General features: G+C 38.6%; 1 long non-coding RNA gene across 1 annotated transcript; it reads right to left on the reverse strand.

Moving 5' to 3' along the window:
* Positions 1-1,196: 1,196 nt before the first annotated feature.
* Positions 1,197-20,440, reverse strand: LOC125619258. Its single transcript, XR_007350781.1, has 7 exons — positions 18,358-20,440; positions 17,030-17,184; positions 16,159-16,237; positions 15,378-15,520; positions 9,609-9,735; positions 9,135-9,300; positions 1,197-2,283 (listed from the first exon to the last, which is right to left on the reverse strand). It is a non-coding gene; the product is annotated as an uncharacterized LOC125619258 (long non-coding RNA).
* Positions 20,441-27,421: the final 6,981 nt, after the last annotated feature.

Raw genomic sequence — 27,421 nt, forward strand, 5'->3', positions numbered from 1 at the left:
TTACTTCTCTTTATATCATGAATCCCAAAACATATTATTTCTGCCTTAAATGGTTAATTTTTTCTTACAGAGATGTAAATATCTAATTTACTGACATAGTTACTTACTCAGTGTCCTTCATTCCTTTATACAGATCTAGATTTCCACCTGTTATCATTTTTCTTCTGCCTGAAAGACGTCCATAAATATTTATTTTATATATATATATATATATATATATATATATATATATATATATAATTTTAGTTGTAGATGGACACATTTATTTATTTATTTATTTATGTGGTGCTGAGGATCAAACCCAGCACTTCACTCACGCATGTTGAGGCAAGTGCTGTACCACTGAGCTCCGATCCCAGCCCCCCATAAACATTTCTTAAGGTACCATTCTGGTAGTGACGAATTCTTCCAGGTTTTATATGTCCAAAAGTGTCCTATTTCCCCATTGCTTTTAAAAAGCATTTTCACTGGGTGTAGAATTCAGATAAACTGCCAAAATCCACTTATATTTCTTCCTGCCCTGTGCTGTGGCCTCAAAACCCCAAGAACTAAGTTGAGACTTCAAGAACTAAGACTTACTTCGTTAGATTCTAATCCCTCAGAAATCATGGTTATTCCACTGCCTGCTGTCAAAGTCCTGAAAATTGTAATCCCATGTTTTTTACAGCTTAGTAGTGTTTAGGGTGGAAAATTAAACCTGGTCCTTCTCAGTCAGGTTTTTTAAGATATAGAAAAAAAAATAAGGCAAATTCTATCCAAAATGACCACTCAGAGCTATTTCAATTGATGGTTTGTTAAGGAACGGCCGAGGGAAAAGGAGAGAAATAAAAATTGGAAATCGTGTTGATTTTTCAACTAAGGAAAGCCACTACTCACCTCCTGTTTGGCTAATTAACTGTAGTTGTCCCCAGTGGATTCATTATATTTCTATTGAAAATTGAATTGAATGTAAACTGAAAAAGGATGGGGAGAGGGAGAGTTTGATTGGATATTAATACTAACTTTCCCATGAAGTAAACATTTTTCTTTAACTGGGAAGTTACAATGTTTCACAAATCTTTTTAATTTATCCCCAGCAAACAAAGAGTGATCTACACTCAGATTAAACACTAGTAATGAAAGATAGTATGCATCTGTTGACTTGATGACAATGTATAATAATTATATTTTTAATGAATAATAAAACAATACTTTTTATGCACTTGTCAAGAAGAAAAAACACCCAGCTACTAAATGCCTTTTAAATATGACTATATTTTCCCAGAAACGTGAGCTTTAATAACAGAGCTTTAAGGGGTGGTACAAAACATATAATACTAAGTTAGAAATAGAAGACTAAATTTATGAAATAACCCTGACAGTAAATAATACTTTTTCAGCAGAGATTCAACCTACATCTCTGTTGTAGAAAAAGGACATCGACTTCATCTCACATAGTCCATCAATCAGCTTTGAAATGCAAATTTTTGAGAGATAACAGAGAGATCACATCACCTGTAGAAAATATCTGATCAATGCTGTGAAATTTTCAATAAAGGTAGGAGTTTTAATCTACAAAGATTCTTCAAGAATATCTCTTCAATTAATATATATACCTGCACACATGTATTAAATTCAAGAATAACAAAATTTCTAGGGATAATGGAGAGTGCAACCCAACAATATTAATAACTATTGTATTTTAAAATTCTTGTTGATAAATTTCAGCCTCTTTCCTTTTGATGCTCTCTACACAGCAAATGTGGAAAGAGGCATGAAGGACACTCATTGATATAAAATTAAGCTAAAAGATACTTTGGCCTCAATTATCTAGATATTTTGAGCAAATGCCAGATGGTTTCCTCATTCTTCACTTCCTTTGCAAGAAACAAACAGCTTATGTCTTATTTTCAGGGAAAAAAACTTTGCTTCCATTATATCACTGACAATTTCAGAAGTATAAAATGACTTGGAGATGAATCATCATGTCTAAGAGAAAAGAGATTTTAATAGTTTCCCCTTCAAGATGGACTTCTTAGTGGTTTCAAAACAAAGTTCTGGTACTTTGAATCCCAGGATAGCAGTGTGTGACCCACACCAAGTGGAACTTTAGTATCTGTAACTTTTTAACCCAATGACACTTCTTGGGGTTTCTGTACTATTTTTCTCTCCTCTTGTCATCTAGCATGGCACTAAGATGCTGATCTTCATTCCACCTTCTTTGTTATGTCCAGGCTCCCATGGACAGGCTGGCACCAAGTCACTTTGACAGCCCTTCCTCAACCCACTCTTATAGCAGGATTTCTGTGTTAGTGGCAGAAAAATGGAAGGAAGGAAAAAAGAAAGAGAAAAGTAAGTCCATCAAATAAGAAAAATGTCACAATTAAAATATAGTCAAACTAAATGTTTCATGTTATATAAATTCAATTAGGATGTACCAACTAAGTTTTTTAAAATTCAGCTTATGATGTTAGAGACAAATAAATCCAGCCAATGCACATGTGGTGGAGGCCTATTTGATGGAAGCTCTTATATGCCAAATGATTCTAGTGGCAATTACTCTTAAGGGAAAAAAATAAGTTTTTAAAATTAAAATTATAATCCCACTCTGATATTCTCCAAACTTTAAGAGATCAACAACAAATAATTCCATATATGAGTCCAATTCACTATATCATCTGAGAGGTGTGTTCTGCACCCCTGGGAGACCCACCAGGATGTCATGCTAACATTGTTACACAGCTATGGATGTCTGGTTAACAACTCTGAAAAATATTAAATCCAAAATCATCTCTCTCTAAAACCAAATCATCTTAACTTCCTCTTTAGGAAAATCCTGGTTTTGCCTAAAGTTCTGTGACCCACTAGGCTAGAACATAAAGTAGTCTCCTTAATTTTATTAATAAATGTGTTGATGCCGCCACCTGGATTCCAAGGAAATGTCCTCTGTCCTTAACCTACCGAGGACTCCAGGCTTGATGGAGTCACCTTTATGTTTTGGACACTGTGCTCCACTCAAAAGTAAAATTGACAAATTAAATTTAAGAATGCTCATCACCCTGCTTTTTGCAGGTCCAAGTTCTAGACATGCATTATATTGAACATCAAAAGATTAAATCCTTAGGCAACTTCTATTCATGACATGACCCTTTACAAAAGACATTACAAAACTGATCTGTATTGATCACACTTTTGTATTATGAAATAGTTATTAGAATGTTTGTCCATTCTGAAACTTGTGTTACAAATGTAACAGTTACAAGTGTTAGTTTGGGAAAGACTGCCTCCACTAAGGGTCTATTGTATCTCTTTTCCACATCACCAGTTAGGTAATTTACACCATCTCCCTTTTGCCTTAGATGCCAGAATGCTCACAGACCAATTGGGCCCATAATCATAACCACTGTACATTACACTTATTGTTTCTTTCCTTCTTAAATTTCTTTTCCTCTTTTTAAGAATTAATATTTTATCATAGTCATCCTTTTGTAAGCTGACATAATATGCTTCTAGCAAAACAAAAATACATCCCTGTCCTCACTCAAAGCTTATTATCAATGCATTTGCATACACAGATACTCAGGTTTGTTCCTATTTAGGCACATGTTCCCTTTTCCCACCCCATGCACATAATTTTCTATCATCTTCTTTGCACACAAATATGCTGTAGAATTCTCAGTATGAAATAAAATTTATGCTTGACCCCATATGCCCTACAGCTGTGTCCATTTCTCTACTTCTCTTTAATAGTAAAACTCCTTAAAATAATTCACTGTTTCCAATTCTTTTCCATCCATTCCCTCTTGAATCCACTCTTGCTAAATTTCATCCTTGGAATGCCTCTAAGCCAGCACTCTTTAGAGTCACTCCTGATTCCGTGTTGCTGAAGCAATCAATCCTCAGTCTTTAACCCCAAGAATAGGGTAAGGGAGTCATTCATCTCAGATGTGTATTTTAAGGGAGTGCCAAAAAGGGGGTGACGGAAATTAAGTGTTTTGATGTAGTATTTTAAGTAAAAATAATTGCAAAAATATCATGATAACATTCAAATTTTTAAATAAAGATAAAACCTAGCCAGGCCAAGACTAGGGTAAGGGAAGCAAGATGAGTCGTGTGAGTATACTGCCATTTCCTGTCTTAATCATGATACTTTGCCAGGTGTATCAATCAGCTTTTCATTCCATTGACCAAACACCAGAGACAACCAACTTAAAGGAGGGAAGATTTGTTTTGGCATTTTCAGGGGTTTCAGTATATTATCATCTGACTCCATTGTTTCTGGGCCTGTGATGAGGCAGAACACCATGGTAGAAGGGAATTGGTGGAACAAAGTTGCTCATCTCATGGCAGCAAGGAAACAGAGAGAGAGAGGAAGGGGCCAAAAACAACCTATGGTTCCCCATGGGCACATCCACAAGGACCTGCCACCTCCAACTAGCTTACACCTCCTATAGTTTCCACCACCTCCCAATAATCCATGAAACTATGAATAGCAATAGATTAATCCATTTAGGAGATCAGAGCCCTCATTATCCTATCATTTCCCCAAATCTAAACATTGCTGCATTGGGGGCCACACCTCCAATACATGAGTCTTTGAGGAACAATTCATATTTAAACTATGACATTAGGAATTCTTTATTAATTTTTAATTTTGCCTGAAGACATTAATCATCTTAATGACTGCTTGTCTTGGTGCCCCCTTTAAGTTCTGCACCCAAGGCAAGGAACTTACTCTGCTCTGTTCATGAAAGTGTCAGTCCTAGAAGCATTCCATCTTTCTTGACTCACTGCGAATTTGGCATCCAGGGCACCATGTCTCCTTTCTCTTGCAATCTCATTGTTACTCCTTCTCAGTCACTTTTGTTGGTTCCTCCTCTCCTCCAGCTTCTAACTGCTTAGAGCTCAACTCTATGATGTCCTCATCTATACGCATTCATCCTCTTCATGACCTCACCAGGCTCACAGCTTTAAATATCACATATGTGCTAACAACTCCCAAGTTTTTATCTTCAGCCCAAACTGGTCCCCTGAAATCTTGGCTAGGTATACCCATTTTACATTTAATGTGAAAAAATTCCACTTTCTATTTTATCCCTTAAACTATCTCCCCCTATAATTTTCTGCTTCTCAATAGAGAGCCATTCCATCCTGCCCAAAACTCAAGCCAACAACTTTGAATTACTAAAAGTAAGTTCTTCCCTTTAATACTCTCATTTTATGTATGATCCATCAGCAATTCCTGTTGGCTCTATCTTCAAAATATGTACAGATCCACTTCCCACTACCATTCTAATCCAAATGACTGTCAGTCCTTGCTTAGACTAATTACAGTTTTCTGTAAATGGTCTATTTGCCTCTTTCATTTCCCTATAGTTTCTTTTTAAACAAAGCAGCCAAAGTAATCACTTTTAAATGAAAATTCTGTTATGTTTTATGTTTTAGGAGCTCCTCATTTCACTCAGGATAAAATCCAGAGCTTATAATGAAGCTTTGCACATAGGTTTTCATATCTGTGAGCCAGGTAGTCGTGCTCGCCTATAATCCTAGCTATTCAAGAAGCTGAGGCAGGTGGGTTGTATGTTCAAGGCCAGTCTCAGAAACTCAGTAAGACCCTGTCTCAAAATAAAAACTAAAAAGCATTGGGGATGTAGCTTAGTAGGTTCAATTCCCTTTTGTTTTAGTTAGCTTTTTCACTGCTGTGACTGAAAGATCTGACCAGAACAATTGGAGAGGAAGAAGAGTTTATTTGGAGACTCACAGTTTCCAAAATCTCAGTCTAGGGTCGGCAGGCTCCATTTCTTAGGGCTGGAGGTAAAGGAGAATATCACGGCAAAAGAATGTAGTTGAGGGAAGCAGCTCACACGATAATCAGGTAGCACACAGAGAGACTCAATTCACCAGATACAAAATATATACCCCAAAGTGATGCCCCAGTGCCCACCTCCTCCAGCCACATCCTACTCACCTTCAGTTACCACTCGGTTAATCCCTATCAGGGTTAAGACTCTCACAACCCAGTACTTTTTCCTCTGAACCTTCTTATGTTGTTTCACATGTGAATTTTTGGAGGACACCTCACATCCAAACCATAACATCTTTACTGAAGGAAAAAAAAAAGGTACCTGTGGATGGATGGATGGATGATGGAGGCATTCATTCTAAACCATTCACATTTCTGTTTCTCAGGTTGCATGAGTAGAAAAGTTGATAGAATTTACTGTGCAAACCTGAACAGACCACTTAAATACTGCACCCTCTTCTTGTAAGCTTTTATTGTAAAATCATCTTAATTTGTTTTCAAAAAATAAATTGAAATTAATACAATAATCAGTACAGGAAGCTTCCAAACCCCTTTTTGTTTTGACTACATTCCTGACCTCTTGTGCATACAGGCCACTTAGGGTGGCTAAAAATAAAGTCCTTTTTCTCTGTTGTCACCTGCTTCCTATAGCTGTAAGTCCCATCTGTTCCTATAGAGAATCATCTCTGAGCTTGATTTCCATGAACTATTTTTTTCTCTGACTCTCCTCTATCATTTTCTTTATTCTTCATAGAGAATTGCTTGCTTTTGTCCAGCTAGCAACGATTTTACCCTTCCTCCTTACCAGGTGTAGCTCCAATTAAATTTGGGTGTCCATTCTGTCCGTATGACTCAAGGCAAATCCTGATTAAGAATCCAATTAGGATAATGCTGCTTCCTTTCCTAGCAACTGCATATCACTCTGCTCCAATCTATGGGAATGGTCTGCTGGGGACTTTCAGAAAAGTTAACCTTTCAATAAAGAGACAGATGTAATGAAAGATTCTTCTGCTATTGGACATTGTGCTATCTGCATGTTACACCTGGGAACCTAGCAGCCATTTTTATAACCCTGAGGGAAGCTATCCAGGGACGAATCTAGAAATAGCTAAGAAAAAAATGATGGCAAAAAAACTGGGTTCTTAATTAATCAATGAGCTAATAAATTAATATTGCAGTTACCCTTTCTCAGGATTTCTTGATATATGGGACAACAGGACTTTTTTGCTGTTTATACAGTGGGTTTGGAATGGAGAGTCATTATTTGAATCTTACCTGATACAAATGGCCATACACGGTAACTTCACTATATAAGATTTTAAGGAGATGGAAATGTTAACTGCCTTGATTTTATCATTACATGCTGTATTCAAGTATCAAATTATCACACTGTACACAGTAAATGCAAATGATTAAAATTACAAGAGCCCAGTTGCATACACAATTTGCATATAAGATAAGCTCCATATTACATATATAAACTTGTATCTAGAATACCCCTTTCCAACCTCCATGAACTGTTTCCTCTAAATTAAATGCCCAGAGCAGGGCATCTCATGTTGAGTTACTCATGTTAATTTCATGCAGGGCCCAGTCTCTTTGAGATCCCAGAAAAAGACACCTGCTTCCTTAGTGTGGCCCAGAAAGAAACTGGTTTTACATTTATAAACCCATGGATTGAAGTAACTAAAGTTTTATTATGCATAATGACCAAAAACAGAATCATTCTTATTATTATAAAATGAGATCTAAGGGAGAAAATTTGTCTTGAACTTTGTAAGACCTTTACAAACACTCAGTTCAACAGAACCGCAACAGACTCTCACAAAAATGAAACAGCTACAAGACATTTAAAAGAACCCCCACAGAAATGCATAATTTGAATCATTGTGACATATTTTTTTAAGTTTCAGACATTCTGAAATCTCTGTTGGGTGGGATGTTCTATAGATAATGGTTAAATTTCATGAGTTTTTAGTGTTGTTCAAGTTTTCTAAATTTTTTGTTGATGTTTTTCCATCCATTATTGAAGCCAATGTATTGAATTCCAATTATTATCATTGAATTATCTTTTTCTGCCTTCAACTTGTCAGCTTTTGTTTCATTTATTTTAGTTGCTGATGTTAGTTTCATATACCTATAATTTTTAATAGTTTCTCAATGGATTAACACATATGCCATTAAAGAACATCTTTATCTCTAAAAAAATCATTATAACAAAACTACTGAATGCTTCAATGGCACTCTGTAAATGTTCATTCTCTCATGAAGTATTTGCTTCACTAAGGATTATTTTTTCTTTATAAAATTCACTTTCAAAGTTGAATCTCTGCATAGAATCCCTTGTTCTCTCTGGGTTGCTGATGAAGTCTAGTTAAAATTGTAAAATTCTGCTTTATTTCCTCCCTTTTTGGTAGGCTCTAGCTTCAGCTCCAGCATGGTTTTGGCAGAAATGGGGTTTTTTTCTAGAGTTTGGCTAAAAATCCTCACTCAGGAAACCTCCAGATTGACATTGCAGAGGTTCTGCTTGTTTATCTTTTCAATTTGACATGCCATACACAACCTCACTGATATATGAAACATCAGTACAAAATGTAGAAAACTTATTTTGCTTTTTGCCTCCATATGCTTTTTTTATGATGAACTGAGTTGTTTTTCCACAGGCAATGGGTTTTCCTAAAGTAAAACTATAAAAAATAAAAGCTAAAATAAAATAATTTAAACAGAAATTTTGCATTGAGATTCTTACAGTTTCCTGCATAAAAAAAAAATAGAGGATATTATGAAGTCTCTAGAAAAAAAAAAAAGTCTAACTAGAAAGGCACTTTTGAGAAAGCCTGAAGTATGTCCAATTTACATGGCAGTATATATTTCAAGATTTAATCATTATGGGTCACATTATCAGAGAGGCCTCCACCCTGAATTCCAGAATTATACTTACTATTATTGTATTTCATGATAATGATAAGTAAACATACATTGCCCAATTGTGTTAAATGGATATTTTGAGAGACATAAGAAACAATGAAAAAACAGCCTCTGCAGAATTTCCTTTTATTACAGGTATGTAATTTAGTAAATATTTTGAGAATATGGACACAGCAAGGTTTTTTTTTCTTATCTGACTTTTTTGCTGTTATAATTTTTCACTTGCAAATATTAGAAATTCATCTGAGTGGTTTGCAATATTAAAAGATTAAAAAAAAAACATTGTGAATTCCCTTCTAAAATAATGAAAATAAATAGTCCCAGTTCTAACTTTTGCCCTCAGATGGGAGGCATAGTATATTGGTTTAGATTAGACAAATCTGACAAATCTGACCTAAATTTGTACAGTAACTCTATCACCTACCTATCCATGATGTTGGGCAAATCTATTAACATTCGAGACAGATTCTTCATCTATAGAATGTATAGAAGGATCATCACTCCCCACACTCACTTCCATAATAGGACTTTTCACACTGAATTATAATCATCTGGTTACTTGTCCATTTCTTCCATGACATTACGAGTTTCTTGGGGAAAAAAAAAAAAAAAAAGAGCAGTGGTTCTCAATCTTGGCTGAACACTATAATCACCTGCGGAGCTCTTCAAGCTCCCAATGCCCAAGTTGCACTCAAACCACATAACTGATTATCTCTGGGGGTCATCTGAGATGTCTTTTTTAAGCTTCCCAGGCAATTCCAACATGAGTCAAGGTGGTGAACTCCTCTAGAGGCTTAGTGCAGTACCTGGCACACAGGAAGCATGTTAAATAGAAAGCAAGAGTAAACTCAGTCAGCAAATGAGTGAAAGCTATCACAGACCACATTGTAATACTTACACCTTTGCCCACAAAGCTGAGAGCTCATAGGCTGTGAGAGCCACAGTCATATTTACTTTCATCTACATCTTCTCACACAACGTCACTGTCCTTCACATTCCTTGATATATATTATGATCTCAGAATTCTGTTGAGATAGAATAACATGAAAAAAGAAAAAAGAGGGTTATTTTGGTTAATTAAAGATTTAGATGAACACTATAAGACTAGAATTTGTTCATAAGAGTTAAGCACACCACCCAAAGAGTACAAGTATCACAGCTCAGACACCAATGTTAACAACACCTTGTTTACTGAATGATCATATCTTATAAAACTCTTTGGAATAGCCTGTAATGCTGCCTCCAGTTGCAGTGAACACTTGTTCTTATGTTCCTGCTGCAGTGTAAAGTAGAAAAGGTTTTTTTGCTCCCCTTCCCTAAATAATGCTGGAACATTTCTGAACTCTACAAGACAAAATCAGAGTCTCATTTCTTAGGGTGAAATATTTATTGGGTTTATTCTTTAACTTTTTAAAATTTATTCCTTAACTCTTTCTCAAACATAACAGTTTAAAAGCATGTGTTTATTTATTTCCCTATTATTTATTTACATGTCAGTAAATTCATACCCATTAAATGTTTTGATGGAATTACTTTGACACGTAAAAGGAAATTCTCACTGGAAATTCTCTATGTGAGCTAGTAATAACTGGTAAGAAGGCAAAAGAAAAATAAATATGTATATATTAAAAAGCCAAATGTAAAATCATCCAAGTATTTGAATGACAATGACTTCACGGGGAACTACATCTATATAATAAATTGATGTATTTTCTGTATAGAGCCACTGTTTCCATCTACTGAAATTTTTACATCCTATTATGCAATAATACCATTGTACAGATGCTTAAGATGACAAGACCAATGACCCCACTGGACTTAATTTACCTAGGTTACTTATGGACAGACTTTACTGGTAAGCTATAGATAGAGCCAAAGTTCTTTCTGATAAGTATATACTGAGAACTGAATATGTGCCTTGCATAGAACCTGCTTTTGTACATAACAAAAAATACAAAACACACACACACACACACACACACATACACACGGAGAAAGGCAATAATGACTTTGCATAGTAGAGACAGAATGTAAAAAAAAAAAATGGCAACTCAAGCTGAAACCATGCAATGTGACCTTAATAACCAATAAGAAATTTTCACTAGTGGATTATATCAAACATTTAAAGAACAATTAACACCAACACTTCTCAAACTCTTCCAAAAAATAAAAGAGGAGGAAATTCTGCCTACATGGTACCAATGTTATCCTGATACCAAAGCCAGAAAAAAAACATCATAAGAAAAAAAAAACTGCAAACCAATATCTCTTGTAAATACAGGTGTAAAAATCCTCAATGAAATATTGGTAAACCAAATCCAGCAACATTTTAAAAAAAAAGTATATTCCATAACCAAGTGGGATTTATCTAAGAAATACAAAATTCATTCAATATTGAAAACCAATGATTCATATTAATAAAATAAAGGAAGTAACACTATATAATTAGCATATATAGACATAGAAACATCACATTTGACAAAATCAATTTCATGATAAGAAAAAACACTGAACAAAACCAATAAAAGGGAACTTTCTCAATTCTCAATCAGATAAAGGACATCTATGAAGACACCCAAAAATGACTTTATTTGTACTGGCAAAACACTGAAATCTTTCCTCCAAGATCAGGAAGTATCAAGGATATCCATCCTCATTGTTCTATTAAACATTGTACTGGAATACTACCCAAAGGAATTAGATAAGAAAAGGAATTAAAGGCATCCACGTTGAAAAGGAAGAAGTAAAATTATTTGTTTGCAGATAATATGATCTTATATGTAAAAGCTCCTCAGATATATCCAAAAATAAAAGAAAAACAGCTATAAAGCCAACAAATGAGTTCAGCAAAATTACAGGATATAAGAATTATACAACACAAATATGTATCAGTTGCATTTCTGTATACCAGCAATGAATAATCTGAAAATGAAATTACAAAGACAATTTCATTTACAATAGCATCAAAATAAACAAAATATTCAGGAATAATCTTAATTAAAATTCAAGACTACTTCACTGACAATTATAAAACATTGTTAAAATAAATTAAAGAAGACCTAAATCAATGAAAAGATAGCTTGTGTTCATGGATTAGAATACTCCTCAAATTGATCTATAGAGTCAATGCAATTCCTATAAGCCAAAAAAATATGAGGGCTCATATTTTCCAATCTCAAAACATATAATACATATAGTACAAAGCTACAGTAATCAAGTCAATGTGGCACTGGCACATATAGACCAACAGAGAGAACTAAGAATCCAGCCAAGTCCATTAGTAGCTGAGAATTAAAGTCTGTCTGCCAATGGCACCCGAAATGGCTGAGGCAATAAGTCACTCTTTGAAGAGGAATTTGGACAGCACATCATTATGCCTACCATACTGATGGATGTGATTACATTAAGAATAAAAACTTCTGTTCAATGAAGGATACCTTGGACAATGTTAATAGGCAGGAAGATAAAAGGTGAAGATATCATCAGTGTTTATAACTGATAATTACTAATATCTAGAACGTAGAAAATTCTTGTAACAATCTCAACCCCCCAAAATGAACAACAAATATAAATAGGTAATGTGCAAAAAAGAAAATTCCAAAAATTCTAATAGCATATGAAAGGATGCTCAAATATCATCAGAAAAAAAGAATAAAGTAAAATAACAGCTATAAACCTCCACACCTATTAGATTAGTAGAAATCAAAATCAGAAAGGTAGAAAATAAGTTGGCAAGGGTGTGGGGATATACAAGTATCCATAAAGAAACATACTGTAAGTTGGTCATCGCAGCATTATTTGTACTAGCAAAGGTTAGAAGCTGAAAGTACATAACTGGGAAAGTGGAAAAGTAAAATATGGTGGATGCACATCCTAGAGAACCATGGAGCAATCAGAAGCCACATAATAGATGTAAAAAAAAAATAGGTGGGTAGTAAAAACATGATATTGAATGAAAAGATCTTTAAAAATAGGATAATATTAAGTGTGGCATATATACACAATGGAATATTACTCAGCAATAAAAGAGAATAAAATCATGGCATTTGCAGGTAAATGGATGAAGTTAGAGAAGATAATGCTAAGTAAAGTTAGCCAATCCCAAGAAAACAAATGCCAAATATTTTCTCTGATGTAAGGAGGCTGATTCATAGTGGGATAGGGAGTAGAAGCATGAGAGGAATAGATGAACTCTAGATAAGGTAGAGGAGATCCAGGGGAAGGGAGGGGGCATGGAGTTATTAATGATGGTGGAATGTGATGATCATTATTATCCAAAGTACAGGTATGAAGACATGAATTGGTGTGAATATACTTTGTATACAACCAGAAATATGAAAAATTGTGCTCTATATGTGTAATAACAATTCTAATACATTCCATTGTCATATATATAAAATAGGATGATATTAAGGTAGGATGACCTCCCTGATTCACACTATTGTATAATAGTGGATGAAAACTGAGAATATGACAGAATATTACTACCCTGACTATAAAGCAAAGGTAAAGAGATTTTTTTTACTTTAATTAAGGTCCCTTATCAGTTGTCTTTAATCATAGAGAAACCATCCTGAGAGGTTATGACCAAAGAATCAGGAACAGACACCTCAAACATTATAACTACAATCAAGAGTGTCCCTGAAAGACAATAGTCAAGGGAAATCTTTCTTGAGGGAAGAAATTAAAGGAGTACATTTGATTTCCCTCTTTGTCAAGTTTAAATATGGCCAGAGATATAGGTCTACATTGATTTATGGGCAGTAGCTAATAGTTTGGGTTGATGGTTAAAGATAAGATTAGAATATCGATGACAGGAAAGATAATGGGAGATGTTTGTGGAGGGACTCCACTTGGAACATGAAAACATCTGCTCACCAAAAGGCATCTACTGCATATGAGGCTCTCAATACTCAGGTGAAAAAAGATGACCATTTGTATGATGCCAGGCAGCATCTTCCCGCCAATCAGGTGCTTGCTGAATGAATTCACAAAGTAGATATGACAGCAGGGATGAAAGTTATGCATTTGTTCAACAAACATGGACCTCTCATCTAGGCTGATCCTGAACTGCATTGCAATATGCATAAACTACCACCAAAAGAGAGCAGTGCTAAGCCCTCAAGAGGCATCATTCTCTGAGGGGTGCCAATTAAACTTTTCTGTATGTTTATTACATCAGACTTTTCCTTTCATTGAATACAGTAACAATTTGTCCTGACCACAGTATAATGTTATGCATTCTACAAATGATTTTTCCTTCTCTCTCTCTCTCTCTCTCTCTCTCTCTCTCTCTCTCTCTCTCTCTCTCTCTCTTTCAGTGCTTCTACCAGCACCATCATCATGGATTATAGAAAACCTAATTCATTATATTCCGTGTGACATTGTTTAATTTCACACAATAATGCATTTGACCAAAAAACTTAACACAACAGAAGAAGTGCAATAATGAAATAATATCCTTGGAATTCACTCCCCCATCACTTGGCTATACCTGGCCTGACAAGATGTGTAATGATCTATAGAGAGTCACTGCTATTCCAATTAAGAATATCCTAAAAGTCAGGTTCTGTGGCCCAGGTTTATAATCCCAGCAATTTAGGAGACTAAGGCAGAAGGATTGCAAGTTGAAGGCTAGCTTCAGCAAATTAGTGAGGCCCTAAACAACTTAGTGAGATTCTGTTTCAAAGTTTAGATAAAATAAAATAAAAAGGTCTGGGGATGTATCTCAATAATAAAGCACCCTGGATTTGATCCCTGTACCCCTCATCCCAAGAAAAACATCCTAAAGGCTGAGGGTCTATCTCAGTGGTACAGTACTTGCCTAGAATGTGCAAACCCTTGATTTAACCCCCAGCACTACAAAATAAAACCATATCCTCAAAGTTTGGGGCTATGTCTTATAAAATACCATCATATGCTTTGAATCAGTGACCAATATATGATACTGTTTCTTCCATGGTCAGAATATAAGAGTCTAGGAATCAATGTCACTATCCTATCTGGTTAACACACTGGCAAAAATTTAACTTTCCATCTCCCACAACTTTTGGCTCTGCTGATTTAGAGGTTTTAGTTGAATGCTTCCACAAGTAGACATAACAAATGTTCCATTGGTCTGAAAGTTGAGAGGGCCACCTGTCAATTTGGGGCCTTTCATGCCCCTGAGCCCACAGTGAAAGAGATCACTTTAATTACTGGGTGATAGATAATGGTTAACCAATAAGAACTTGGATGCTGCTACACAATGCAGGCAGTGAATACTCAGAGATACATTGGGGTGCATCTTAAAGCTTCCATTTCTAAGAGTAAAAGGTAAACTACAGTTATCACAAAATGACTGAACCACTGAAGAAGTAAAACCTCTCATAAATGGAAGTATGAACCTTTGGCCAGGTAAAGAACTAGCTGAAGTGATAGCTAAAATCCAAAGAAATATGAAACAGGTAGTGGAAAAAAAGTTACAAATATCAACTATACCCTTGTGACCAGTTCTAAAAACACATTGACAGTAGCAGCTTTGCATATTTTCTTCTTGCTTATTATGTATATTTCCACTTTTTCTATTGTTTTATATAAGGACTGTTGATGGTAGTATAATTGACAATTCAGTCTTTAGGTAACTGAAATAGAGGATTAGTTAATTCCCTGTATGTGTAAAAAGTACCTTTTGGCAAAGTTGAGTCTTTTTTGGCAGGAAGGAAGAAGTAGAGGGCAAAGAAGTCTTCTGAAAGATAGTTGTATCCAGAGCTAGGGATATAGCTCGGTTGGTAGAATGCTTGCCTCACATGCACAGGCCCTGGGGTCAATCTCCAGCACCACACACACACCAAAAAAAAAAAAAAAGTTGCATCTTACTAAACAGAAGCATAAAGTCATTATTGTGCAAAGGTGCTGATAGGGTAGAAGCATAGTATTAAGGTATTGTCCTTCAAGTCAATTCTTCCCTTCTAGATCTGCTTTGTAAACCAGGCTTGGGACTCTAAAATCACTTCATCAGCTGGACCACTATTAAATTCCATCAAAAAAGGGTTGTAGAATGAGTCTGAAAGGCAGACAAAGAGCAGAAAGAACTTGTTCCTTTTTGTTTGCCCACCCTTCCTGTCAATATTACCAGCAATGGTGCTTCACCCTGGCAGCAGTAGTGTGTTTCAGCCTCCTACTCTTTTTTGGCACTCCCAGCAGCAACCTTATCGTGCCCTGCCTCCATCAGAAGCATCATCAACAGCTGCCAATGTCTCCTGAAGTTTGAGTCTCCCGTTCCTCTTACCTCAAGCTACCTCTACTAGCTAAGTAGCACTCCCTCTTCAGAGGGCTGAGTCCTAGTTCCCAGAGACCCTTCCTCCTAACTTTAAAGTACTAAAAAAATTGATTTCCTATATTTGTTCCCCAGCCCTACTGTTTGCTACATTATCTCCATTTTTCATCAGTCTTTGCCTTTTGCTTACCTTAAATACTGTATTAAATCACCTAGTATGGTTTCTTTTTTGCCTAATGGAACTTGACTGATACATACATGATAGAGAGCTGCATGATAAGCAGAAACACAGGTTAGTCGTACATATAACAATACAGAAATCATAAATAATAATCCATACAGAGTACTGAGTGAAAAACAAGAAGTAAAATGGCATATTCAACATAATATCAATTATATCAATGAAAAAGAATTCCTTAAGAAAAGCAACGTGTATTTTGCAAGAATATATACAATACATATTAGAATGATAGTCTATGACAGAGAGACAAGGATCAGAGGGAGATTAGGGGATAAAAGAAAAGGAAGGAGGAAGAGGGAAGGGAGGATGGCTTGCTTTGCATAAATTCATGATGATAATGTGCCAGACACTGATATGTACAACTAACTCAACTCTCCACTCGGAAGAGTATAAGAGTCATAAGAGTCATGACTACCTTAATTTCAAGTAACAGAAACTCTAACTAATTTCAAAAGAAAAGGAGAGAAATTTCCTTCTTTCATTTTTGCCTCTGTTACTTACAAGTTTTATTTAAATATCATTAACAGAAAATATGTGTCAAATATGAACATTGGTTACAATGCCAATACAAATGCCAGTAATTATTCAACAACACAGTTAATAATTATTCCAAGACAATGCTTTATAAATTGGTTGCAGGAGACAAGTTAGACATCAGGTACCCCAGGAGGAAGGGACAGATCAGTTGGCTCAGGAGATGTTTATATGGCAGCCCAAACATGCCTTCCCCTCAGGTTATGCACATGGCAGCTCACATCATAAACTTATCAAGGCATTAGGTCAGCCTTGATCAAAAGGGGGGGGGGATTTCTTGACTTACAAAATGAAAAGGTCCAAGAATAGAATTTTAGGCACAGTTGAATCCAAGGTCTTAATTACACTTTACTCTGCCTTTTGCTTTTCTCTGAGTTGGTTTCTCTCAAGCACATTCTTTCCACAGCAGTGCTCCCAGAATGTAAAGACTTGTATGTTAACCTGGAAGATAAAACTTTAATGTTTTTCCCCTCTTTTCTTATTATCCTGGCCAAAATTATGAGTTTAATGTTCATTCATCTTGATTAATCTACTTAGCTCAAATACCCTCCTTGAACCAATCACTATGGAGTACAACACTGTTATGGCTTGGATATGCAGTGTCCTCTAAAAGCTCATGTGTGAGGGCTGGGTCTGTGACTCAGTGGTAGAATGCTCACCTAGCATGCATGAGGCACAGGGTTCCATCCTCAGCACCACATAAAAATAAAGATATTGTGACCACATATAACTAAAAAAAATAAATTTTTTTTTTTTAAAAAAAAAGCTCATGTGAGAGATAACACAAAAGGTTGAGGAAAAAAAAAAAAAAAGATCAGATCCTGACAGACTTAATCCAATCAGTGAAGTCATCCTCTGATGGGATTAACTGGGTGGTGGCTGGAGGAAGATAGGGTGTGGCTGGAGGAGGTGGGTCATTGGGGATATGCCTTTGGGGTATGTATATTGAAAGTGGAGTCTTTCTCTGCTTACTGATCAATACGTGAGCCACTTCCCTCTGCCACATTCTTTCACCATGTTGTTCTGCTTTACCTCCAGCCCGGAGGAATGAAGCAAGCTATCTATGAACTTGGACCTCTGAAACCATGAGCCCTCAGATAAACTTTTTTTTTCTCTGCAATTGTTCTGGTCAAGTCTTTTAGTCATGGCAGCGAAAAAGCTGACTGAAACAAACACATTGGTCAATGATGAGTGATTCTCCCTGACTAGAACTGACCTGAGATTATTACTAGAAGAGCTAGAGTGATTCTTCAATACAATATCAAATTCATTAAAACTTTTCTAATTCTAATTCTGCACAATCACTAATAACACACACAATAGCACTGTTTTTACATTGGATATGTCGTGTCTGAGTAGCTCACAGAGGTAGAGCTGGTCTTAAAAGCGAGGACAAAGAAGGTGACTCATGGCCATGTGGCTATATTTTAGGAATGCTTCAAATTTCTCCTTCCTAAAATATCTTTTCCATCTGCTAACTACAGTCCTAAAATTCCAATTACACTACTGAGATTTATTGTTTGGGACCTTAACGTGGACCCTCCAAGCTTATTTGGAAAAATAGGCAAATGTCTTTTATCACTTATCAACTTTTAACACCTTACTATTAATTACCTTATCTGACTTGTGATGGCGATGTGGAAGGCAACAGTGAGGAGTTCCTCAGAAGGAAGTGTCCAAATGGCTAGAAATGTCACAAAAGGCAGACCTGGAACTTATGTGTTAGGGAAAAGTTACAAAAGGGGCAGCCAGTGATAGAATATTCCAAACATACCAGTCTGATTCACAATTTCTCTTGTTAACAACACTACCAGCAATACCACTTTACTACATCTTCCAAGGGGCATCCTGTGAGAAGATGTTTGAGAATCTAGTCCTTTTTACCAACAAGACAAGTTCCATATTGGAGAGTTGGTTGGAGAATGACATTTTTTCCAATATACAAGGAGAGGGGACATTGACTAAAGATGGTCACTGAGAAGACTGTCAGTTTCTAAGAATTAACTTGAAGTATTTTCACCTTCTAATGTCTAATAGTTAAGCAAAGGAGTTCATAGGACCCTTAATCTTTCCTAATAACATGAAAGTGCCAGTGCCTAAAAGTCACTTTTCCCCCCAGTTAATGCAGTAAGAACAGAGAACAATACCTCAAAGCTAGCTTCCCAGTATCTGAAGCAAGATATTGGTTTTCCTTACAGGCACTAGTTTAGAACTCATTATAATTAAGTTTTCTATTTCAACAGTCCTATTTCCCCAAAAGGAATTACAACAATATACAACAATAAAAATCCTCCCAAAAGGTTAATGAGTGGATGGAAAAAGAAGGAAGGAAGGAAGGAAGGAAGGAAGGAAGGAAGGAAGGAAGCCAGCCAGCCAGCCAGCCAATTAAGGGGAATGGGATGAGGTGAAAGTGGTTTAAAAAGAAGAAATGAAAAAGTAAAGAGAACTTTTTATTATGTGTAATTTATTATCGCTTGACCTTTGCTTACAGTGATTATGTATTCACAAATTCTTTTAATGATTTAGACATTAGTAAAATTTGTACTTGATTCTATTAAAACACATTTGCTCTCACATTGGGATTACATTCAAGGAAGGGAGACAGGATCATCTCTGTGGCCTAGTTAAGTGGTAACCAACACAGAGAAAAAGTGTATCCTATAAATGTCTGCACTGCCTGAATTAAGCTTAGGAATAATGCTCAAATGATATAAAACCAAGCTGAATAAAAATGCAAAATATGCCAATTCTTTGGTACATACACTTTTTTCTTCCCGAAAAGAATGAACTACTGCTGTTTTTGAAAGTGTCATAAAGATACAGGTCGGTTATGCTGCTCCCCTGGATGGGTTTCCGTTGGTAATAAATGATTTTCTGAGAGGTTTGAGTTAAAGCTCTTATGTAAATAGAGAGAGGCTTACATAATGCTCTTTAAACTAGAACTTTGAAGACAATCTGCAGTAGGCATACGAAATCTGTCTGTGCTGCAAATGGCATCTGAAAACTGACAGGAAACCATCCAAGATGCGGTTTAAGAAAACAGAAAGAATAAACACGGTTCAAGCTTCTGATCAATCATTTAAGCAAACTTCAACCACTACCAGAGAATACGTAGGAGGTGTGTCTTGGGGCTTATAATAATGCTACTAGCCACAGTATATATTTTCAGGGGCGCTCACGAGTATTATTCATTGTAAATTTCTATGTAAATTCGACAGGGACTGGGGCAACGCCTTCCCCGCCCAAGAGTCAGATGGTGCGGGTTCCCTTGCTGTGAGTTTCGACAGTGCATCATCTCACGGAAGATGCTAAACAAGCATTGATTTTCCAATTTCTAACAGGAGTAACCAGTTTGAGGAAAGGCATGCTCTCGGGGAGGGGAGGAGGCGTCTGTGTGAAGGAGAAACACTTCAAACTGCCGGCTCTGCGGAGAAGGAGATATGGAGCTGTGGGGAGCCAAGCAGCGGCTTCTCTGCTCTAGGAAAGAGGCTGTAAAGTTCTTGCCACAACATCTGCGACGTTTTGAGCCTTCTTAGGAGAGATTTCTTATTGTTGGAGAAGGCAGGACAGATTATCTTGTATTTGTGTTCTTTCCAACCTCACCTCCATTACTCCGATCCTTACTCCCCAGCTCGGAAGTCCGTGCGTAAAAAGAGTGGAGTGAGAGCAGGGAGGGAGAGCGCGGGCAGCGCTTCGGCCGTGGCCAGTTCAGCCCCCCACCCCCACCCCAGCCCTGGCCCACGCGGGACTCGGGGCAGGCACCCTACCAGTCTCCGCAGCCCCGCCCTACCTCCCAGCCCCACAATGCCGGGGCTCCAAGTCTCACCAGGAACTGAGGTGAAAACTTTCCAGTTCCAGATATGGGATGGGCCAACCTTTAGGTGCATTCTAACCCTAGGTTTGGATTCCATAGGGGGCTGGGAGTTCGCTAAGTAACCGCCCAGTCAAAGTGCGTTTGGCAGTGAGCTGGGGCCTTGTGACACTAGGGCTTGCGGTGGACCGGCTGCAGCCAGAGCCTACCGGGCCCTAAACCTGCCAGAGAGCCAGCCCTGCCTCAGCCCTCCTCCACTCTCTCCACCGAAGCCCTCCCTTGCGCTCTGGACTGCCCCGCCAAATTCCGAGCCGCAGGCAGAGCCCCCTCCTCTTCTGCATCTGCTAACTTTCCTACCTCTCCCCTTCCCCCGCCACGTAAGTCACTATTTACCACCGCGTAGACCAGCTCTCACGCACGCCTGCCCTTTTCTCCAAAAGCCTGAAAGTGGCTGAATGGAAACACTGACACGTGAAAACTCTATTCTCAACGATTTAGAATAGGCCTCCTTGAGGTTTTAATCTTGGTTCCCTCGTCCCGCCCAGTGATCGTGGCAGCGGTCCGAAAGGTCCCCGTATTCTTTACTGTTCCTACGAAAGGTGATGCGAGGAGAAAAGAGGGAGGGGCACTGCGAACGTGAGAGGTCCGAGGCCACACAGTGTATCAAGGAGGAAACTCCGAATCCTAAAGGAATTTAAGTCCTCGTGCATTGTTTCCAAACCAAATCCACATGGCAGTTTTCTTCTGAGTCCTGGAACTGCCAAGCCACGACTTACAAACAGAAAGAAAGGACGCGCCACTATGGACCATCTGCCGTGGCGGGGAGGGTACTTCTCCCCCTAATTCTGCCCTTTTCTCTGCTGCCTCCTCATCAGCAACAGGTTTTGAAATGCGGAAAACGTCTCCTCCCTCCAACCTGACCAACTGTCTACACTGTGGCCCAGGTTAGCCACGTGTTCAAGCCATACAGGGTTAAGTAGAGGCCGAGTTAGCCACGCCAGAGTGGGTGCCTATGATCAGTATAGTGTGAGGTGTAGAAATGTTAGGGCACCTCTAGGGAGATGGCCGACAAACTTATAAAACTCTTCAAAAAGAAAGAGTGCTGTTTGGGGTTTTGATTGTCCTCAGCCTCTTAAGAAAACTGTTTTTGTTTTTTTTTTTTTTAATTATTATTATTTCTTCTTCTTCATCATCTGCTCTAAACACAGTATTTTGGATCAAGCTGCGACCTTGCACTTCAAACTTAGACATTTCTGCTATAAAGAGATCCGTGATGCATTTTGGCTAGACTTTCAGGACTTTTGCTGCTTAAATTTCCCCGGGCCTGAGGCACTATCCAGTGGCCCAGGCTTGTTTGGGGGCAGCTGTGAAGGGTTCCCTTAATGCTCCTGGTCTGCCTGAGGACTCCGAGGTCAAGTTCCTAGCTCTCCAACTATAGTATCAGTGCAAGGTAGAGAATGACCTTAATTCTCTATAATATGACCTCCAATCTTGATGGCAGCCAAAGAAGTGGGAATGGTGACTAGACAGCTCCAAACCCTGACCTCAGATAAGGAAAATCCTCAAGTCCTGCCTGTCAGCACTTGGTATTATATTCCTGAAACCTGGAAATGAAAATAGAAATTGTTTGATGTATGAGGAGACGTTATCTAATTAGGGCATAAGAAATTTAATCTTTCCAGCATGCAGGTCATATAATTAATGTTAATTTAACGCTCAAATTCTCAGTCATTAATTTTTATTCTCTTAAATGCAGTTTGGCAGGGCCCCTGATCCATGGCAATGGATTTTACTGGATGTGAGAGCACTCTCAGCCTTAGGAGTGACTCACTGCAAACCTTCCTATCCCAATAACAAGATCACATCATGTATGCATTATTAAGCCACATAATTGAACGGTCCATAGTTTGCATATCAGACTATTAAAATAATGTGTTTTGCTTTTCTCTGAACACGTATTGTTCAAGTCTCTGCGAATATGTGGTGATTCTGATAATTATCATCAAATTACTGCAAATGTTCTCTTCATTAACATGATTTCTTTCAAGCATTTTTGAAAGTGTGAATATAATTGTAAATTAAGGGACTTCATACAAAGTTTTGTGAACTTTTTTTTTTAAAGAAACTTGTCATTGGAAAGGAAAGGATATATCATAAATAGAGGAAGTGGAGAAATGCTTTTGACTGTGCCTTTCAAATGGCTTCCTCGGTTCAAATGAAAGTTTTTCTGTCCCATTTTTCATGAAGTTTGTAGGCAAGAAAAGGAAAGAAAGTGGGAGAGAAGGAGGGCATGAGAGAGGAGAGAGAGAGAGAGAGAGAGAGAGAGAGAGAGAGAGAGAGAGAGAGAGATGCTAGCTTTAAAAGTAACAGGGAAGTAAGAATTTTTTAAGGTTCCTACTATCTGCCTCCTTTTTGGTGTAAATAGCTCCACAAATAAAATCTTATTTTTCTGACCTAGAGTAAATTATATTTTTGCTTTTTAAAAGAACCAGCACAAAATTTTCTGACGCTAATGGTTCACAATTAACTAAATATTGTTGTTTCCCCTTTGCTATTATGAGCTATACTGTTAGAGAAATTATAAGCTCTAAAAAGCCGTCTTGTAAACTTTCCTTAACACAGTTTCCGAAGTTGAATAGCAAGGCATTTTTTTAAAACTTGCAAAATAAGAGTCTCTCTTAAATGTAAGAAATTTGCATCTACACTACTTTTGAGCAAAGTTTTCCTTTGAGTGATTTTAAAACTCTCATAATGGGGCATTCCAAGGCCAGGGATTGTTGTTCCTTCCTGTTCACTGTCAATGCTGCGTTCGTCCCTCTCCTCAGAGGACGCCTTCAACGCGGAATCGCTGCCATCAGCCCTGGAAGAGAGGGGTTTCAACAGTGGGAAAAAGTCCTAGGAGTTTGGAACGTCGTCTGACGTTTCAGAAAAAAAAAAAAATAGGACAGCAAAAGAGTGGCCAAGAGGAGACAGAGATACACACACACACACACACACACACACACAGAGAGAGAGAGAGAGAGAGAGAGAGAGAGCTGTACTGGTGGATTTCTCCGGCACCAGCAGTAACCTGCTTGGCTGTTCCCTGCTGGGCGGGACACCCCCTTACTCCGTGCCGGGGGGTCCTCCGGGCGCCTCTCCTCGAGCCCGCAGTCAGCTCTCAGAGAAGGAGTGCCAGGCCCCCGGCGGCACTTTTATTTCGGCTGAGAGGAGGGAGCGTTGCTCCCAGGCCCAGGGGAAGCGAACTGAGCCCTTCTGTTTGGATTTCCCTCCTCGCTATAGCAACCAGCAGCATCCGGACAAAAATGCGCCCTCCCTGGACAATGGCCCGGCCTCCCGCTTCTGGCCCTCCCCCGGATAGCAGCCAGGACCTGCCTGGGCGCTCTGCTGCACGGACCCCCCTTCTGATTACTCTCCTAGCAGTCCCTCTGGAGGTCAGGCCAGGGCTCCTGCACTCTGAAGCCCCTTTCTCCCTACCCTCGCCCATGCAGGCCAAGGCCGTGACACAGAATCTGCCCGCCGAGCCCTGGGGCTCAGGTGGAGTTTTTCCGCAGGATTGTGAGGGTGGTTGGATGGCTCTGAGCAGCACAAATTCAAGCATTTTTCAAATACGTGTGTGTGTGTGTGTGTGTGTGTGTGTGTGTGTGTGTGTGTGTGTTAGAATAATGCATAAAGCAGACTTCACCTTCCCTCCCTCACACGCCCCCGCCCTCGCGCGCGCGCACACACACGTAAATATAAACACCCCAGACCGCAGTCCTAGGCGTGATCTCTGACTTTCTTTCACTCTCCCAAGGTTAATTAAGTTCCCTTCTAGGAACTGAGCTCAGCGCCTATTCATTATTCTCTCTCTTTGACCTAGGGCGTTAATATGATCAGGCCTGTGACTCTGCCTGTCCTGTTTTCCTATTTTGCATTTAATGCTGGAACCCGGCTGCCCTAGATTACCATCAAAAACTCTCAGAAAAACACGAGAGGAGCGACGGAGTCTTCTCCGACCTGTCTAAGGCTTCCTTTTTCTGGGTCTTTTTCCGGCAATGTCAGCCTCGACATTCCCAGGTCCCACATTCTGGAAACCAGTCTTTTAAAATGTTCTCATCCTTAACTTTATTATCACGAGGGGTGCCAGAATGACAGAGCTGGAACTCACAGACTCAGTCTGAGGTCCTGGCCCACAGTTACTACCGCTGTGGTTAACTGCTCACAAGAAAATGTCTCTGTAGTGCATCACACCTCCCCCGCAGACTGCGGTCCTCTGGACTCTACAGACGCAATTAAGTGTACTTGTACACTTTAAAAGAGACTTGTACTCAATGCTCCGTGCAGCCAGAACCGAAGTGAAACTTCAACCAAAATCAGTGTTTCCCCCAGCGATAGAGACCAAGTCCCAGCCCTTGAAAATAGCTTCAGTGAAATAGCTGAGCACATCCTCTTCTGAACCCCCGCCCCCGCAGCCGCCGCCACACCTTGTGCCTGTGAGCAGGTGTGTGCTGGTGCCCCCCTTTCCACTTCTCCGATTGTACCAAAGGATGAAAGAGGCAAGAGGCTGAAGGAGGAGCTTCAACTTAGTACATCACCAAATATATTAGAACTAAGGTTTTTATTGAAATCACTTTAATTTATCAAACAGTAGTCATCCCCTCCTGGTGGCCATCCATCCACCTGCTTTAAGGTGAGAAGGGAAAACACACACATTTGGATTCCATTGTTAAGGAAATCATTTAACTGTTAGTCCTTTGAAAATGAAATTCCAGGAAGGTGAGCTAGGAGCCACAAATCACCTCCTGTTCTTTTTCTGAGAATTCAACATAAACACCTTGTATTAACTCCTCTAAGTAGTATCTATCTTATGCACTGCTGGAGTGTGTCCTTTATGTTTTCTCCTTCCAAAGGCCTCACTTCCCTACTCAAATTTTAGCAGGCTTCCTTTGATAAATTACTCAAAGTAATCACTGAAACAGCTAGACTGCCTCAGTGACAATGTGGTGTTTAAAGTCTTCAAACCATGCCTTTCTATAAAATATTCACTTTCAGACTACAAAGGGCAGATCATTTGTAATGATGAGATCCATAGCTTGAAGAAAAAGGGGAAGAGATTAATTTCCATGAATTCAAGTAATTTCATTTCAAATACTACCGAACTTAGAACATTATATTTCACTGATTTACACAGTCATGAAGATAAAATAGAATTGTTTGTATGTGAGGCATGGACAGAGTTGCCAAGTGTGTAAAGTAAGGGAGGTTCAACTTTCAGAAAACTTACCCTTCTTCAAGACCTTTTATGAACTGAGGCCAGATGTGTATTTAGAAACTTGCAAACTGTAGGTATAGACAGAAATATATAAATCTAAATGGGAGGATTTTTTTATTCAGGAGAAAATATACTGCTGTGTCATTAAAGGTTAATTTCTGTGTTTTTATGTATTTTAGGTAAATTTTTATTGTGTGTCTTTCCCAAGAACTGGCAACTTGGAAGTGCATGTTTCTCTGCTTCTTATAAATGCATTCCCCAAGGCTGCAGTTCTTCAAGCTTTAAGGCGGTTTTCATTAAAGCAGCCAGCTGCCTCTTTGTGTGGATTGGCTGCTTAAAGCTATAGCCTTGAAGTCGGAGCCTCAGTTTTGACATTCTGTGGACCTTTAGTAAAGAAGTTCCATTCATATGATGTCTAGGGGTGCAAGGGGTGGTTATCCATGAAATCAAACAGCTGCTCGGGCTAGCAGGAGAGCAGAAAACATAGGAATGAATGAATGCAGGCAAGGTTGAGAGAGAAGGAAGAGGAACACTCAAACAAATCTCCCCCAAGGTGGATATATTAAAAGAGAAACATCAAGGAGTAATTTTACTTAAGTTTTAACTAGTTGTTAACTCTACTCCTCCAATGGCCACCTCCAAAATATTTTTTCTTTGTTTTATGTTGTTTTCTGGTTTCCCTTATCCTGGGATTACATAAATGAGAATTAAGATCTATCAAGTGAATTGCCATCTCCCCTCTTTTTTAGTAACTGTTTCCAGTTCAATGTAAGGGAGTGATTAGGTGAGTTTTCTGCTAACTCCTGGTATACAGAAATACCTTAAATGATATTTTATATATGACATGGGTATGTTTACCAAAGGACAAGTTACTAAATCTGAGTTAGACTTACAGTGCATGGGCTGATCCTATAACTGATATCTTGAAGATTTTAGGGAACTTGGCCAAGGTGCTGATTGCTACAAAGATCCAAACCTGGGGATACTATATCAAGGAGTATAAAAGTGTGAGAGATGAATATTGGCATCTTTTCCGTGTTGGCTGTTTCTCTTACATGCAGCGCACCCCAATAGGAGAGAGCCGGCACCACTTCTTCACACTAGTTCAGCCCAAGATAATGATCTTGCTCCAGACCTTGAAGAAGATCCTGGGTTGGTGCCAAAGCCAGAATCTCTGCACCGGGTGCCTCCAAGACTGTCTTGTGGAAAGGGCTTTGGGGACCCCACAGTAGATGCCTAAAGCAGAGAGGCCCGTAGGAATTGCCTTTTCAGCCATTGTCCTAGAGAGTGTTCTCGAGGAGCTGTGCTGGAGTGAGGGAGATATCAAGACACCTTGTCAGTTCAAAGCCTTTTATGGTTGTTTGAAATCCTCTCCACGTCAACGTAAGCAGCCTCTGTATTTGAACAGCTGCTTTGAACAGTGAAAAGGAATGAGCTGAATCAAAACCTGGAGGTGTCTGCCTGAGACACCTTCACCTTGCTTTTATGGGGCGGAGATAGGCAGACATTCGCGCCGGCTCTGCCCTGAACCGGGTCAGACCAAGGGACTGCGCCCATGACTGTGGGGGGAAAGAGGGAAGTGTGGAGAATCCCCCATCTGGAACTAAAGCCTA

This window comes from Marmota marmota, unplaced genomic scaffold, assembly GCF_001458135.2.
Source record: "Marmota marmota marmota unplaced genomic scaffold, marMar, whole genome shotgun sequence".
Taxonomy (NCBI): Eukaryota; Metazoa; Chordata; class Mammalia; order Rodentia; family Sciuridae; genus Marmota; species Marmota marmota.